The sequence below is a fragment of the Rattus rattus genome, chromosome 8 (genome assembly GCF_011064425.1).
Source record: "Rattus rattus isolate New Zealand chromosome 8, Rrattus_CSIRO_v1, whole genome shotgun sequence".
Lineage (NCBI taxonomy): Eukaryota > Metazoa > Chordata > Mammalia > Rodentia > Muridae > Rattus > Rattus rattus.
The window spans coordinates 98472165-98486436 of record NC_046161.1 but is presented as its reverse complement, the minus strand read 5'-3'; the positions used below and the strand labels follow the sequence as shown (position 1 = coordinate 98486436).

The window sequence follows — 14272 nt, the reverse complement described above, 5'->3', positions numbered from 1 at the left end:
GGTCCAACACCGCAGTGCCCCAAGGTGTCTGGTAGACATCTTCATCTCAGTCAGCAAAGCCTCTGACCCTGCTCTGCTCCATCCCATATCACACTGCTGATAGCTTCTCTCTGAGCCTGGCAGCAGTCTCTCTACCCATCCAGTTCCCAAGGCAGGTTGCCACCATGCCAGACATACTTGTGTCTCTAGCCACCACATACTCTCTTGAACTTAAATTGCCACATAAAAGTACACACAACACAATAACCTCTGATCCAATTGATGATATATAATTTGCTCATCTAGACATACAAAGCCCTGTATACATCCATCCCTTAAGAACAACAATCTGTAAATGTGCAGAGAGGAATCTTAACATCTGCCTCCACGTTCTCTCCCCTGTTTCTCTTCCTCCTCCTGTTCCAGTCTCCTCCTCTTCCTTTAAACTTTTCTCCCGCCCATCCTTTTCTTCTTGTCCAGTGACAGGCCTTGTTCTATCTTGTACCTGCCTTCACCTGTATGACATCATCCTACAACAGGATTTCCATCATGTATTATTAACAGGCAGTAGCAACTGTTTCTAGTTTATCTTTAATCCTTTATAGTAGCTCAGCCACCTTTATGGCAGAGTTGTCGAAGTCAATGCTCAGGCAATGTTAAAATGATTTTTCAGAAATCACAAAAAATGTAAATGTGATTATAGCTATATGCTTGTTTTGAAGAAGCCTATTCATACTTACAAGTAATTTTTCTTCAAGATTTGACAAAAACTAAATTGACTTATTTATAATTTTAGTGTTGTGGAACCACATGTCTAGTTAGATGAATTTTTTTTTTGCTAAGATGCAAAGTGGAAAAAAGCCACTGAGCGATCTCTCCATTCCCTTTACTAATCCATTTTTAACATTTTTTTTTGCTTGGTTTTATTTTTTGGTGCTTGGGACCTAAATGACAGGGTATTGTACATACTGGACAAGTGCTACCCCTGAGCTATACCCCTATTCCTGCTTACTCTTTCATAATTAATATTGTTCACATTTCTGATCTTTTGGTAGCATAATATTAAAAGTTTTTTCTTATATTAAAAATATAAACATGTTAATATTTCATTAAAATTTATTGAGAGTTTTAGTCATTAGCTTGCCAGTGAAATTCATTTTTACTACTTTTTAAGGTAATTACTAGAAAAAAACCAGTACCTTCAAATCTTAATTCAGCACTGTTAAGCCTTTTCATTGTTAGCATGACGTTTTGGGCTGTGCACTTATTAGATGTAAGAAACCATCTTGTGCAATATAAGATGTTTAGTATCATATATGACCTCTTTCCACGAGAAACCTTATCACCACCACCCCATGTGTCTAGCCCCCTGCCATGTTGAAAGGTTGAAAAAGGATGCAAGGTATTAGTAATGCTATGACGCAAAACTTGCCTTTAATAGAGAACTACCTCAAAGGTAATTTTCTCCACGTATTTCTAAACTTGAAACACTACAGGTTTTACATTTCCTCAAGAATGCTTATATGAGAATAATTTCTACATTTATTTTAAGAATCTTCATTAAATTGTGCCAAAGTTAGAAGTTGGATGAATGTGAATATCAATGGAAAGCAATAATTAGTGATATTACATGTTTTTATTTGTGTTCATTATATGTGAACTTTGCAACCCCTTTGCCTTGCTTCCAGTATTAGTACTTGGTGATTACTGTGCAGACTGAATAATACCTTTCAAATGTTCAATACATCTCCCCATGTGCATTTATATAGAATCCAGAGGACCACCGACCTTGGGTTTGTTTGTTTCTTTTTTCTTTTTTTTGTTTGTTTCTTTTTAATAATTTTCTTTTTCTTGGATATTTTATGTATTACATTTCAAATGTTATCCCCTTTCCTCCTTCTTCCCTCCCCCTCACCCCTCCCCCAGCTTCTATGAAGATGCTCCCATTCCCACCCACTCCAACCTCCATGCCCTGCATTACCCTACATCGGGGAAACAAGCGTTTTCCTCCCATTGATGATGGACAATGCCACCCTCTGCCATATAATGTGGCTGGAGTCATGGGTCCCTCCATTTATACTCATTGGTTGGTGGTTTAGTCCCTGGAAGCTCTGGTGGGGTCTGATTGGTTGATACTGTTCTTCTTCTTCTTCTTCTTCTTCTTTTTTTTTCCTGGAGCTGAGGACCGAACCCAGGGCCTTGTGCTTGCTAGGCAAGCGCTCTACCACTGAGCTAAATCCCCAACCCCAATATTGTTCTTCTTATGGTATTGAAAATCCCTTCAGCTCCTTCAGTCTTTTGTCTAACTCCTCCATTGGGGTCCCTTTGTTCAGTCCAGTTGTTAGCTGCAAGCATCCTCATCTGTACCAATAGGGCTCTGGCAGAGTCTCTCAGGAAACACCCATATCAGGCTCCTGTCAGCAAGCACTTCTTGGCATCAGTAATAGAGACTGGTTTTGGTGGCAGCATATGGGATGGATCCCCAGGTTGGGCAGTGTGTCTGGAGGTCCTTTCTTTAGTCCCTGCTCCACTCTTTGTCCCTGTATTTCCTACCATGAGTATTTTGTTCTTCCTTCTAAGAAGGACTGAAGCATCTACATTTTGGTCTTCCTTCTTCTTGGGCTTCAAATGATTCAAAAAAAAATTTTTTTTAGGCATTTCAAGTTTTTGGGCTAATATCCACGTATCAGTGAGTGCGTACCATTTGTGTTCTTTTGTGACTGGGTTATCTCACTCAGGATGATATTTTCTAGTTCCACCCATTTGCCTAAGAACTTCATGTAGTCATTCTTTTTAATAGCTGAGTTGTGGTAAAAATAAAATACGAATTGGTGGCTACTGGTACCTGTGCATTTACACTGTGTGGATCTGCGGGAGGTGTGTGCTCTGGCAGTTTCTCTGCCAGTTGTTTTCACATACTGTCCCCTTGGCAGATTGTTACCATGCCTGACACATACATCATGTTCAGCAGGCTATTGTAGTGTGGCACCATGCCATGCTAGCCCCACGCATGCTATAGCCTAGCAAGGCTTCCAGAACTGAGACAGGTTGTCTCTCTGCTGGCCGGGAACTTTGCTAACATCCCCTGTAAGTTTTGATAAAATCAAAGCTCTAGAAACTTGTAGTTTAACAAGTAGATTTATATGTTAAATTATCAATCTATAATAAATCCACAGAATAAATTCACTGCCAATTAATATAGAAACCGCCCACGTACACAAGATAAAAATTGACCTAGACCACCTGGATAGGAATCCTCGTCCTCCTCTGTCTCCATCTTCCTTCTTCCTCTCCTCTTCTTCCTCCTCTTCCTCTCTCTTTCCTAGACTTTTCTTCAGCTACCCTTCCTACTCATTCAGTGATAGGCTTCACCTTATCCTGTACCTGCCTTGCTGCATAATGACATCATGCTACATAGTACTCCATTGTGCAAATGTAGCACATTTTCTGTATCCATTTCTCTGTTGAAGAACATCTGGGTTCTTTCCAGCTCCAGGCTATTATAAATAAGACTGCTATGAACATAGTGGAACATGTGTCCTTGTTATATGTTAGAGCATCTTTTGGGTGTATGCCCAGAAGTGGTATAGCTGAGTCCTCAGATAGTAGTACTATGTCCAATTTTCTGAGGAAATGCCAGACTGATTTCCAGAGTGGTTGTACTGGCTTGCAGTCCCAGCAACAATGGAGGAGTGTTCCTCTTTCTTCACATCCTTGCCAGGATCTACTGTCTCCTGAGGTTTTGATCTTAGCCATTCTGACTGGTGCGAGGTGGTATCTCAGGGTTGTTTTGATAGGCATTTCCCTGATGACTGAGGATGTTGAATATTTCTTTAGGTGCTTTGCAGCTATTTGGTATTCCTCAGTTGAGAATTCTTTATTTAGCTTTTTAACCCCATTTTTTAAATAAGATTATTTGATTCTCTCGAGTTTGTCTTATTGACAGTATTCTTTGTCTTACAGAAGCTTTGCAATTTTTTGAGGTTCCATTTGTCAATTCTTGATCTTAGAGCATAAGCCATTGGTGTTCTGTTCAGGAAATTTTTCCTTATGCCTATGTGTTTGAGGCTCTTCCCCACTTTTTCTTCTATTTGGTTGAGTCAATCTGGTTTTATGTAGAGGTCTTTGATCTACTTGGGCTTGAGCTTTTTATAAGGAGATAAGAATGGGTCAGTTTGCATTCTACAGGCTGACCTCCAGTTCAACCAGCATCATTTGTTGAAAATGCTATCTTTTTTCCATTGGATAGTTTTAGCTCCTTTGTCAAAGATCAAGTGACCGTAGGTATGTGGGTTCATTTCTGGGTCTTCAATTCTATTCCATTGATTTACCTCCTGTCTCTGTACCAATACCATGCCTTTTTTTTAAAATCACTATTTCTTTGTAATACAGCTTGAGGTAAGGGATGGTGATTCCCCTAGAAATTCTTTTATTGTTGAGAATATCCTGAATTTTTTCTGTACTGGGTTTTTTGCTTCTCCAAATGATCCCACAAATTGCTCTTTCTAATTCTATGAAGAATTGAGTTGGAATTTTGATGGGGATTACATTGAATCTGTAGATTGCTTTTGGCAAGATGACCATTTTTATAATATTAATCCTGCCAATCCATGAGCATGGAAGATCTTTCCATCTTCTGAGATGATCTTCAATTTCTTTCTTCAGAGACTTGAAGTTCTTGTCATATAGATCTTTCACTTGCTTAGTTAGAGTCACACCAAGGTATTTTATGTTATTTGTGGCTGTTATGAAGGGTGTTGTTTCCCTACTTTCTTTCTCAGCCTGTTTATCCTTTGAGTAGAGGAAGGCTACTGATTTGTTTGAGTTAATTTTTTAATCCAGCCACTTTGCTGAAGTTGTTTATCAGCTGCAGTAGTTCTCTGGTAGAACTTTTGGGGTTACTTAAGTTTACTGTTATATCATCTGCAAATAGTGATATTTTGACTTTTCCCTTTCCAATTTGTATCTCTTTGACCTCTTTTGTTGTCTAATTGCTCTGGCTAGGACTTCCAGTACTATATTGAATAGGTAGGGAGAGAGTGGGCAGCTTTGTCTAGTCCTTGATTTTAGTGGGATTGTTTCAAATTTCTTTCAGTTTAGTTTAATGTTGGCTACTGGTTTGCTGTATATTGCTTTTTACTATGTTTAGATATGGACCTTGAATTCCTGATCTTTCTAAGCCTTTTATCATGAAGGGGTGTTGAATTTTGTCACATGCGTTCTGAGCATCTAATGAGATGATCATGTGTTTTTTTTTCTTTGAATTTGTTTATATGGTGGATTGCATTGATGGATTTCCATATATTGAACCATACTTGTATCCTTGGGATGAAGCTTACTTGATCATGGGGAATGATCATTTTGATGTGTTCTTAGATTTGGTTTTTGAGAGTTTTATTGGGTATTTTTGCATTGATGTTCATGAAGGAAATTGGTCTGAAGTTTTCTTCTTTGTTGGATCTTTGAGTGGTTTTGGTATTGTGGCTTCATAGAACAAATTGGGTAGTGTTTCTTCTGTTTCTGTTTCTTGGAATAGTTTGAAGAGTATTAGTTCCTCTTTCATTGTCTGATAGAATTCTGCACTAAACCCATCTAATCTTGGGCTTTTTTGGTTGGGAGACTTGTAATGACAGCTTCTTATTTCTTTAGGGTATATGGGACTGTTTAGATGGTTTATCTGATCCTGATTTAGCTTTGGTACCTGGTATCTGTCTAGAAAATTGTCCATTTCATCTCAATTTTTCAGTTTTGTTGAGTATAGGCTTTTATGGTAGGATCTGACAAGTTTTTGAATTTCCTCAGTTTCTGTTATGTCTCCGTTTTCATTTCTGATTTTGTTGATTTGGATACTGTCTCCTGCCCTCTGGTTAGTCTGGCTAACAATTTATCTATCTTGTTGATTTTTCTCAAAGAACCTGCTCCTGGTTTTGTTGATTCTTTCTATAGTCCTTTTTGTTTCTACTTGGTTGATTTCAGCTCTGAGTTTGATTATTTCTTGCCATCTAGTTCTCTTGGGTGAATTTGCTTCTTTTTTTTTTTTTTCTAGAGCTTTCCGGTGTGCTGTCAAGCTGTTAGTATATGCTCTCTCCAGTTTCTTTTTGGAGAACTCAGAGTTTTCCTCTTAGCACTGCTTTCATTGTATCCCATAAGTTTGGGTATGTTGTTCCTTCATTTTCATCAAATTCTAAAAGGTCTGTAATTTCTTTTTATTTCTTCCTTGACCACGTTGTCATTGAGTAGAGCATTGTTAAGCTTCCATATATATGTTGGCTTTCTGAAGTTTTTGTTGTTATTGAAAACCAGCTTTATTACATGGTGATATGATAGAATGCATGGGATCCAATCTTCTTGTATCTATTGAAGCTTGTTTTGTGACCAATTGTATGGTCAGTTTTTGAGAAGGTACCATGAGGTGCTGAGAAGAAGGCATATTCTTTTGTTTTAGAATGAAATGTTCTATAGATGTTTGTTAAATCCATTTGGTTCATAATTTCTGTTAGTTTCACTGTGTCTCCATTTAGTTTCAGTTTCCATGAACTGTCCATTGATGAGAGTGGGATGTTGAAGTCTCCTACCTTTCTTGGGTGTGGTGTGCTTTGAATTTTAGTAAGGTTTGTTTTTATGAATGTGGGTGCCCTTGCATTTGGAGCATAGATTTTCAGAATTGAGAGTTCATCTTGGTAGATTTTTCCTTTGATGAGTATAAAGTGTCCTTCCTTATCTTTTTTGATAACTTTTGGTTGAAAATCGATTTTATTTGATATTAGAATGGCTACTCCAGTTTTTTTTCTTGGGACCATTTGCTTGGAAAAAAATTTTTTTAACCTTTTATCTGAGATAGTGTCTGTCTTTGTCACTGAGGTGCAATCCTTGTATGCATCAAAATGCTGGGTCCTATTTAAGTATCCAGTCTGTTAGTCTATGTCTTTTTATTGGGGAATTGAGTCCATTGATGTTGAGAGATATTAGGGACCAATGATTGTTGTTTCCTGTTATTTTTGTTGTTAGAGGAAGAATTACGTTTGTATAGCTATTTTCTTTTGGGTTTGTTGAAATTAGATTATTTTCTTGGTTTTTCCAGGATGTAGTTTTCCTCCTTGTGTTGGAGTTTTCCATCTATTATCTTTTGTAGGACTTGGTTTGTTGGAAGATATTGTGTAAATTTGCTTCTTTTTTCATGGAATATCTTGGTTTCTTCATCTACGTTAATTGAGAATTTTGCTGGACATAGTAGCCTGGGCTGGCATTTGTGTTCTCTTAGGGTCTGTATGACATCTACCAGGATCTTTTGGCTTTCATAGTCTCTGGTGAGAAGTCTGGTTTAATTTTGATAGGTCTACTTTTATATGTTACTTGACCTTTTTCCCTTGCTGCTTTTAATATTCTTAATTTGTTTTGTGTATTTGGTGTTTTGTCTTTTATGTGATGGGAGGAATTTCTCTTTTGGTCCAATCTATTTGGAGTTCTGTAGGCTTCTTGTATGTTTATGGGCATCTCTTTCTTTAGGTTAGGGAAGTTTTCTTCTATAATTTTGTTGAAGATATTTACTGGCCCTTTAAGTTGGGAATCTTCACTCTCTCCTATACCTATTATCCTTAGGTTTGATCTTCTCATTGTGTCCTGGATTTCCTGGATGTTTTGAGTTAGGAGTTTTTTGTGTTTTGCATTTTCTTTGACTGTTGTCTCAATGTTTTCTGTGGTATCTTCTGCTTCTTGAGATTCTCTTTTCTATCTTGTATTCTGTTGGCAGTGCTTGTGTCTATGACTCCTGATCTCTTTTCTAGGTTTTCAATCTCTAGGGTTGTCTTCCTTTGTGATTTCAGTATTGTCTCTATTTCCATTTTTAGATCCTGGATTTTTTTTTCAATTCCTTCACTCGTTTGGTTGTGTTTACCTGTAATACATTAAGGGATGTTTGTATTTCCTCTTTAAGGGTTTCTACTTGTTTACCTGTGTTGTCTTGTATTTCTTTAAGGGAGTTTTTTTTTAATGTCCTTCTTAAAGTCCTCCAACATCATCATGAGATGTGATTTTAAATCCAAATGTTACTTTTCCATTGTGTTTGGATAGCCAGTATTTGCTGTGGTGGGAGAACTTGGTTCTGATGATGCCAAGTAGTCTTGGTTTCTGTTGCTTAGATTCTGATGTTAGTTGTTCTTGCTGTCTCTGACTGGAGCTTGTCTCTCCTGTGGGCCTGTGAGCCTGTGATCTTTGGAGTGAGGGAGCTTCTTGGAGACTCTCTCAGAGCAGGTTTTAGGTCTGAGAGCTGTGGGACAGCCCCAGCTCTGGGCGCAAAAGGAGATGGGTTTGTTTCTTAGGTATTGTCCACCCCTATTTTATTTTATTATTTTATTTTATCTTATTATTTATTTTTTGAGACAGTGTCTCTCACTGGCTTGGAGTTCTCCACATAGGTGAACTGCCCAGCAAGAGAACCCGAAGAATTCACTTGGCTCAGCCTCTTCTGCTCTGAGTGTTCATGTGTGCCACTGTACCCAGATGTTCTTATGTGTGTGTGTGTTTATTGTCAAACTTAAGTCCTGTCTTTGCAAGGCAAGCACCTTATTTCTGGTGAGCTTTCTTCTAGCCATAAATGTAATTATTTTGATTATTTGCTGATTGATAATAAAGTACTTCAGAATATCATAGATACTAGATGAGTAACCATTTTATCTGTCAAACTGTGATTTGAGTGGGTGAACTCCCAATTATTTTGATTCCATTAGGCTATCTGTAGCTGTAGTTGTCTGGGGTCCCACCTGACCACCTTGGCAGATGGCCACCCTTTTCAGTATTTCTTCTTCAGTAAGATATTGAAACCGTATATTGTGCATTAATTTGCAACTGTAGTCATAAGACATTTAATTCAATGATTACTTTCTTCATTTTGATATGAAAATACTACTAGTAGAATTTTTAAAAAAGGTGCCATAGATCTTAAATATTAAGATAAATAGCATATGGTATAAGTTACAGATTTCCATTTTTTTCTAACAGTTATTAATTAATATTTCATTTTAGGTTTTAATAATTTGGTCACATATTCTAAAAGTAATGTGCAAATAGAAACTTCCTGAATTAACAGTTCACATTTGGACCATTATGATAATTGGGTTTCTCTACATGGTCTTTGGGTGACTTCTTCTAGCTTCTTAACTGATTCCTCCAGAAAGGTGACTAATTTTTATTTTAGAATTACAAAGATTTGCTCATAGCCATACACATGTTTCTAAATTCTTTTCATTATGAGATAGTTATTTGGATTTTGTGAGAGTTATTTTGTATTTAGTTTCTGAAATAGTTTGACAGCTAATTAAACAGGAATGTTATACTAAGCAGTGTTAGAAGTTTTTTTGTGTCCAATCAGATTTTATTATTTTTATGCAACTATAGAACTTCTGTAATTGTGTATTTTGGTAATATCAACTTTCTAGAATTTTAGGTGGCTATAGGATTTACTAGCAACAGATATTCACATCTTAAGTTTGTATTGGTATTCCTTTTCAAAACACATCAAAAATAGTTCAGATTAGTTTTTCAATAAAGTTCACACACAGTCTGAATAAAATATTGAAGTCTGCTTATAATACGTTCAGTGGTTAAAACAGTATTATAAACTTTCAAGAAGTAATTTCTTGTCATCTCATATAATGATATATGTAAGAGTTATGCTTTCATTATTTTGGGGGCTAAAGTTATTTGATAAATGTAGATTTGAGTTTATTTCATTTAAAAAGGAATTATCTGAAAATTTCTCTGAATTATGTAAAGAATTCTTCATTCCTCTCAAGACTTCTAACTTTTTTGCAGTACTTGGGTTCGAATTCAGGGCCTCAGGCAGGCGAGGCAAGAACCCAGTCCCAGCCCAAGATGCTTAACTATTGATGACTACAATCAGAGTATTAATAAGCTAGCATCTCTCCTTTAATGGTAACATGTGAGCATCCTTGTGTGGAGGACAAAAACAACTTTGCTTCAATTTACTGGAAAATTTAGTAGAGAATTTCAAATGTTCCTGAAGTACCTATGCCATATATGACTTACAACACTAATGTGTTAACCACCAAATCCTCTCTGTTTAGATGTAGTTTGTGCATCTTTCATTTCCTTAACTTTAGTCTGTTACTTAAAGTTGAGATGAATAGTACCCACCTGTTTAATGTAAGGAGGAGACCTAAATCAACCAGACCTGACCATATGCTCTCATGTAAACACTGGGAATGAAGGATTTTGAGTTAAATTGTATTAATAATTGCCTTAAAATAAAAAAATACTTATTTTTATGTTTTGCTTTTTGCATGTGCATGTCTGTGTATTAGCATATCCGGCACCTGAGAAGGTTAGAAGAGGGCATTAAATCCCTTGAAACTGGAGTTACAGTTATGAGCTGCCATGTATGTGCTTGGAAGTGATCCTGGTCTTTTTGGAATAGCAGCCAGTCCTCTTAACTACCGAGCTCTCTTTCCAGCCCTAATACTTACTTTTCATCAAGAAATGAATAAACAAATAATAAAAAATAAAATTTCAGAGCAGAATTGTATATTGAATATAACTGTAACTCCCAAATTTATCTCTTTCCAGTTTAAATTTGTACTTATATTGCTTATTTTGATCATTCTATGTTATCAGTAACTAAAGATAAAATAGCTAAAGTGTTTTGTCTTTTAATTGTTTTTGCTTTTGACTTTTTATGAGACAGGGTCTCATGTTGCCCTGGCTGTCCTGGAACTTGCTTTGTAGATCAGGCTGGCCTCGAACTAAGAGATTGCCTAATTCTGCCTCCTGAGTGCTGAGACAGAAGGCATGTGCCACCACACCGCTACTAGCTAAAAAATTAAATTTTAAACCTAATTAGACCATTTTCCCCATCTTCCCTCCAACTCCTCTCCATGTCCTTCCTGTTTCCTCAAATTCATGGTTTCTTTTTCTTTAATTATTATTATACTACATAAATATATTCATATATATGTAGAATTGTTTTTTGAGTAAATATTTTTTATACTCATTCCTGTCCATATTTTTTTCACTTTGAGTTTTCTGGCATTCTCCAAAAATCATTTTTGTGTTTATACATTTGAATTATTTAATGTTGAATAAAGTTTGAGTGAAAACTAAAGGCATTGAGCATTTTCTTTCTTTCTTTCTTTCTTTCTTTCTTTCTTTCTTTCTTTCTTTCTTTTTTTTTTTTTTTTTCTGGTGTTGGTGTTCTGAACCCAGGGCTTTGCGCTTGCTAGGCAAGCATTCTACCACTGAGCTAAATCCAACCACGGCATTGAGCATTTAATAGGCTTTTCTTCAAGCACGCATTTGCTTAGATACAGTAAAAGACTGATTGAAGTGACACTATTCTGGCTGTTTCTTTAGTCATATAGAAATTGTAAGTAGTGTTTGGGAGATGGCTCATTGGTAAACTGCTTATTGTGCAAGCCTGATAACCAGAATTCAGATCCCTGAACCCATGTAAAAGCCTGTGTGCAGTAGTAGTGCCCATGTCTGTAATCCTAGTATATTCCTATTGGGAGAGGGGAGGTGGAAAGAAGCATACATAGTTCTAAAAGATCAACATACATACTGGTGAACAAGAAAGTACTTGTCTTAAACAAAGTGGAAGCTGAAGACCCGATGGGGTACCTGAGGTGTCATCTGATATCTACGTGTGCTCTGTGGCACATGCCTATCTACACACACACACACACACACACACACACACACACACACACACACACACAGAGGTGGGGTGGGGGGAGAGGAAGAGGGTTCGTGCACCAGCCAGTTGGAAATCGTTCTGTGTTTTGATTGCAAGTGACCATTGATGGGTAGCTATTATAAGCCTCCCTCTTTAAAAAAGTATGTATGTAAGTATGTGTGTATGTATGTATTTGCGTGCTTGCGTGCTCCTGTGTGTGTGTGCACGTACACACAATGGCACACATGTAGAGGTTAGAGGACAACTTGTGGAAGTTAGTACTTTCTTTCTACCACTTGGGCGAAGAGAACTCAGGTTGTCAGACTTGCTGTCAAGTGCCTTTACCCACTGAACCATCTCTTCTGTCTTCAGCTTTTAGCAGTAGATAGTCAATAGCAGCAATTGTAGTTCCCAAAGCCTTGGGTGATAAACCATGGCTCCTAGTATCTCTTGGACATTGAGTGTAGCTCAGTGTATACAGTAACTAGTATGTATGTATTGGGCATTGGTGTCAAGATCCTAGAGTTTGACAGTTCTCTGAAACTCCTCCAATAATCATTGCCCATAATCTGATGGCTTTGTCTCTCCGTAGCCATATCTATACTCCTACTATTCTTTGTCCTCTCAGATACCTGTTTTCCACCATTTCTGCCATTGACCTTTCTCTGGAACTCTTCAGCTCTTCAGCCACTTTCTTTCCAGTATTCTGTCTTTGTTAGCACTGCTGTGGCTGTTGCTGTTGTTGCCACTGCCATTGCTACAACTCCATTTTTCTTTTTTGCTTTTATAAGCTCAGCCTTTTTTATTTTGCAGTTCCCATTAGGAAGAAGCCTTTCATTAGGCACAATTTTGCAGCACCACAGGGGCCAGTACAAGAGGGTGTCTTCCAGGTAGTCTATTTATGTAGTCAGTAGAAGGTAATCATTCATGCAGATGAAGGATTGTTTACATTAATCACCAAGAGAAGTGCTCACTCTCTGGTATGTTATGCTGAAAATGACTGTAAAAATCTTTTGGAGTGCTGCTTTCTAAGCAAGGTATCTGGAGTGGTTACTCTTCAGCCATGCTGTGGTTGTGATGGTCCTTTGCATCTGTTGGAGTGTCCTCAGAGTGATTGTGTCTAAAGTATCTAGGCTTCTAAGAGGACAGTGTGGCCAATTGACAGTAAAGGATTTCTTGGCTGACAGTTGCTCTTTTAAGGTTCTATGTATAAAGAAGGGGCCTGTTAATCAGTGGTATCAAAGTATTAAGTAAAAATGTATAGCTTTTAAAGAACAGACCAGGGCTGGGGATTTAGCTCAGTGGTGGCGCTTACCTAGGAAGCATAAGGCCCTGGGTTCGGTCCCCAGCTCAAAAAAAGAACAAAAAAAAAAAAAAAAAAAAAAGAACAGACCCAAATATTAAACAATAAGAGCAAAATAAATAAGGAAAAGAAAAAAACTACTATTATTACAGTTTTGGTTTCTATAGAGCATATGCTTAAGAGGGAAAACCAAAGGGCTCTCTAAGAGTTGAGATTTACTTCCATTATGTGATATCAGATACACATTAATTATCAACAGATGCCTAGAACTACATGAGTTAGGAAAGGAGCTTTTGTATGGTAGATTTTACAAGGCATATTCAAGAAACAACAAATAATGCAAGCCAACTAACAACTTAACAGCATTGTTAAGATAATGATGGTTGGTATGATAGGAGAAGAAAGGCAGGCTTGTATTTAGAGTATTGCATGCCAGAGGGCACAGATAATGAGGTGGACTTTTGGCTTTCTTGCTGGTCAGCTGAGTTCCACATGTGCCGTTGTCTTACAGTATTCTACCATTCTGTTACTACAGTGAAACGCAGAAGATAGTAAAGAGGTTTATTTTGGCATATATTTTTAGAGCTTCAAGTTCACGATCAGGCATTGAGCCTTTGGTTGGCTGTATCAAATGGCATTGGCCAGGGGGCATGTGGTTGAGCACTCTGTATACAATATGAACCAGAATTTCCATGGATGCTTGCCCTTAATGACCTCTCAGGGGTTTTGTTTTTTAAAGAACTCATTACTTCCCAGTAGTGCCACTCTGAGAACCTTCAATACATGAACTTTAGGGGATGTAAACAGTATAAGACCTCAAATTCAGTGTGTAACCAGGCTGAACTCAGATGGTTAGAAGCCCTGCGTAAGTACAGTTAAACATTATTGGAATTAGTATTTTATTGTCGAGATTTCTTTAAACCTTTATTGTAAATACCCTTTCAGTGCTTTCTGTGAATCATTTTGTTGAGGTCGTTTTTCTCTGAGTAGAAATTGTATGTAGATAGAGTTCTGCTGGCCTCTGGCAGCCTTTATATCCCTGGGCATTTGACAAGGTAAGTGGCAGCAGCAGACAAGTAGGAGCACCAGTGGCTGTTTCCCTCTACTTTCATAGCCCTTGTTTAAGGTACTAGGTACTAGGACTGTTAATTATATGCTGGTAAAGTATCACAACTCGTGTTCAGGCGTAACTTACAAGGCCTGAACTCTCTTATAGAGTTCTGGGAAGTTAGAATTCCTTATATAGCAATAATCCCTTGCTAATGTTACAGTTAATAAACCTAGGCATTGAGACTCAAGTTTTG

General features: G+C 37.4%; 1 protein-coding gene across 1 annotated transcript in view; it reads left to right on the top strand.

The window, feature by feature from the left end:
• Window positions 1-14272, top strand: part of Dock3 (dedicator of cytokinesis 3) — a 341809-nt gene that overhangs the window by 63900 nt on the left and 263637 nt on the right. The gene's annotated exons all lie outside the window — the stretch shown is intronic.